We start from the raw sequence: 3,852 nt of genomic DNA on the forward strand, positions 1-3,852 counted from the left end.
TCCTTGCTCAAATGCCTACTCAGTCATGAAACTTACTGTGTCGCCTCCAGCCTCATAGGCTTGTTAAATAAACTGATAATGCTGTGTTGGGTGAAGGTGCTCCCTGTGTTTAGGATTTCAGCCTTGCAGCGCTGCTCTATGCATATTTACTCAGGAGCAAGAGTATATGGGACTTGCTTCCAGGTAAATGGGCACAGGTTTGCAGCTTCAGCCTTCTGTTTATAAACTACATTCCAGCACGTCACATGCACGTTACCTACCTTATCCTCCCAATAGTGGATTTATGGTCCGTGGGGTGCTGTGCACAGCTCTTTGGGGTGCCCCTGTTCCTTCACCTAATTAAACAAGATTTTGTCAAAATGAGATGATGTTGACCCTGTTTCTGCCTTTGTACTGTGCTCCCCTCACCTCCCCAAACAATCTGGGATCTATCCCTGCCGTAGGCCAGACAGGAAGAAAGGGTGGTGATCATGATGCCTCTGAAATGAGTGCTTCCCCCCTCCCCCCCTCAACCCCCCCCCCCCTACAATTGGATTAATCAGGAAAAAGCCTTACTGCTTCCTGCATCCTCACATCTTCCAAAAATCCAGAGAGGTTGCAACTATCCTACCTTTTCCTCTCCTCTCTAATATTGACCCACAGCAGCTGCCCAGGAAAACCCTTCCTTCAGCAATTAAGGGGAGGAGCTAGCATCATAGCCAGCTGGAGTTGAAAGTGGATGGGCCCTTTCAACTCCACAAGTGCTCTGTGTTGCAGAGTTAGAAGAAACATTATTATAGGCCCTCTGCCTCTGTCAGGTTGATGACCCACATTTAGGAGGTTGCCTGCACATTATACTTCATAACTTTCTGTCTAGAAGAGCAAAAGACTTACTTAAAAAAAAAAAAGGGGGGGGGGAGCTCAGTGCCTTTTGGCTCTGCTGGCATGGGCCCTGGTACAATCTCTACAATGTGGCCTTGCTAGGACCCCAGGAATTCCCATTGCTTGGTGACCAAACAACTCACTTTTCATTCACAGCTGTGACTTCACTGATAGACTAAAAACTAAAAAAAAAACCCTGACTTGCAGGAGCAGTCAGGCTGACTCGTTTAACGGAAATGACTTAAAAGGGTACCTGTACATTGTACTTCATAACTTTATTTCCAGAAAGGCTAGAGACTTTTTTTTTCCTATTGAAAGCTCACTCTTCCACCCCTCTTCAGGGCCACCATTGAAGGTCTTCACAGGAATCCTTTTGGAAACCTCTGCCCTAATGGACCTAGGTCCATTGACTTTAATCAGGGAGTAGGAGAAATGAAGAGTAGAAACAAAGCAACAAACTAAAATACTAGGATTCAGCTATGGCAGCTCATTATTTTCATGTTTCAAATGTATCCTCACAGCTAACAATGTGTACTAATAATTTGTGGGGGTCCTCAGTAACACAGGGGCCTAACTGTACACAAACTGCATATACAGTGGTACCTCGGGTTACATACACTTCAGGTTACAGACTCCGCTAACCCAGAAATAGTACCTCAGGTTAAGAACTTTGCTTCAGGATGAGAACAGAAATCATGCTCCAGCGGCATGGCAGCAGCAGGAGGCCCCATTAGCTAAAGTGGTGCTTCAGGTTAAGAACAGTTTCAGGTTAAGAACGTACCTCTGGAACAAATTAAGTACTTAACCCGAGGTACCACTGTACCTGTAAATCTGGCACTGATATCTCCTGTTTTCTGCAGAGCCTGAGCTGAAGATTTGCCCTCCCAGAAACACATTGCCATATTTTCATTTGCAAAGTGGTATCTTAAATCCTATAAAAGGTGGGTTTCTTAAGAACCAACTTTTGCTTTTTTAAAAATTGACATAACCAGAGTGTATCAAAACATATGCTGAATGCTGAGACAGGCTCAGAGGTGAGAGTGGGGGGTAGGGGAGATAAAAACAAATGTCAAGTTACACAATTTAGGCTGTAATCCCACACCTGACTAAAATTTCTTAGAGACTGAAGTAAAAATTGTTCGGAATCACAAAACTGAAGTTAGTGAGCTGTATGCACTGTGAAAATAGGCTTTGAAAGAAGATAATTTTTATTAAAAATATATGGAGTTCAATATCCACACCATGGATATTACCAGTGTTTTTTTAAAAAAAGGAAGGAAGGAAGGTGTGGTACTCACCATGAAGTTGTTACAGTAAGTGCCACACTTTTAACGTGGGGGGGGGGGGTGTGACAGTACTGCGTACCCTTGAGTACCCCCAGAAAAGAAACACTGGATATTACCTGCACATAATATTTCTTTGTATATTAAAATGTGATGATGATGATATAGAGTTTATTGTAATAAAAGTTCACAAAAGTCTTACAAGACAAACTTGTTGTTGTGTTATGTAACAACAGACCAAGACGAAGTGCTTTGTTTGTTCACCAGAGTTAGTATGGACACAACAAACAACTACTGATGTTGCATCTGTTGACCTTTTCAATCAACTGCTAAAATTTATATAACACCGTGATTGCCTTGATTGATAGACCAGAATTTTGTGTCCTGCAGCAGGAACATTTGAGAGATTAGATGGATGAAGAGGACAGCTATTTCCTGTTTATCTCCCAGCATTTGGTACTCAGTGACGCACTGCCTGTAAACACATAGATTCCTTTCCACTACTGTAGTTAATATCTATTGATACACATCTTCTCTGTGAGTTTGACAAATCCTTTATATATGTAGCATAGGCAGAACAGAACCACAAGAACTCATATGCTGCTTCTTTACCTTACAACAGTCAGTCCACATTCCTTTAACTTCTCTACTATCCCCAGACCTAAGACTCAAATACCTTCAAAGCTTCAAGATCTCCAGAGAGTATGGGGTCTTTAAACAGAAAGGATGAGGATGATAAATGTTACTGATTAGAGGTCTACCTGCAATTGTTTGCTGTGCTCTGTTTTATACACTTTTGTTGAAGTATTACATTTTGGATTCACCCCATTGCCTACACTCTAAGCATTAGAAAATATTGTAATATCAATCCAGCCGCCATGGCCTCAGCTCATCAATTAGGAGCAAGCTCTATGTGCTGTTCCAGTGGCATTCTGCCAAGAACAATGTTCTCAGCTTGGAAGTCACCTCAGAAAGAGGGTGACTGGAACATTTTGCAACAACTGTACCCTGTAAGTAAATAAAGTTTCAAATGTGCAGCTAGACCTGGTTCTTTGGACTTCTGGAATATCACTGCTCAAGGTTACCAAAGGATATGTTTCTTTTTTCCCATTTCTCTTTTTAGTAATTTAATAAATGTATTTGTTTTGTTACATCTCTGTACGAGTGGGGAAACATTTACCAAGAAAAATACACTGAGGGCCCAAGTTTCTTAGACTGAGGCTTGAATCAGTAGACAAAACACAAAAGTGGTAATCACTGAACATTTGGACTCAGCCCTTAGTGCAACAGAACAGTTATACTAGCAAGCAGCTATTTTGAAATATCACTGAAAATGCCCCTGCATAACTGGCCTCTAACTTTGTGGTCCCCAAACCACATTTGAGTAGCTTGAGGACAACTTTGCGTGAAAACCCAAAGGAAGTGTTGCATGTCTTTCTTGCTCTCTGCCTTAAATAGTTTGGGAACTTATGCTACTCTTTAGGTCCTACCAACAGCAAAATCTGTTTGTTTTTAAATAAAAACAATCCTAAATTCCACATTGAGAAAGTGAGAGCAAAATATGTCCTGACGGTGAGTTTGCTAACTCTTTCCTGCTTGACACTTGAGCCCCGATTTTAGCCATGAGGGAATGAAGTTACAGGATGAATCCGACTCTATATTTAGGAAGAACAACTGTAAGCTATGACAGGAATTCTCTTTTACACTT

General features: G+C 41.5%; 1 protein-coding gene across 32 annotated transcripts in view; it reads right to left on the reverse strand.

Moving 5' to 3' along the window:
• The window catches only part of MBTPS2 (membrane bound transcription factor peptidase, site 2), a 62,921-nt gene that overhangs the window by 21,485 nt on the left and 37,584 nt on the right, over positions 1–3,852 (reverse strand). The window contains exon 2 of one of the 32 annotated variants that reach the window (XM_028727509.2): positions 261–335. The exons of the other annotated variants lie outside the window; for them this stretch is intronic. The gene's annotated coding sequence lies outside the window, so the exon portion shown is untranslated. The remainder of the gene's footprint in view (positions 1–260; positions 336–3,852) is intronic. 32 annotated transcript variants of the gene reach the window in all.

Source organism: Podarcis muralis, chromosome 4 (assembly GCF_964188315.1).
Source record: "Podarcis muralis chromosome 4, rPodMur119.hap1.1, whole genome shotgun sequence".
In the NCBI taxonomy this organism is placed as follows: Eukaryota; Metazoa; Chordata; class Lepidosauria; order Squamata; family Lacertidae; genus Podarcis; species Podarcis muralis.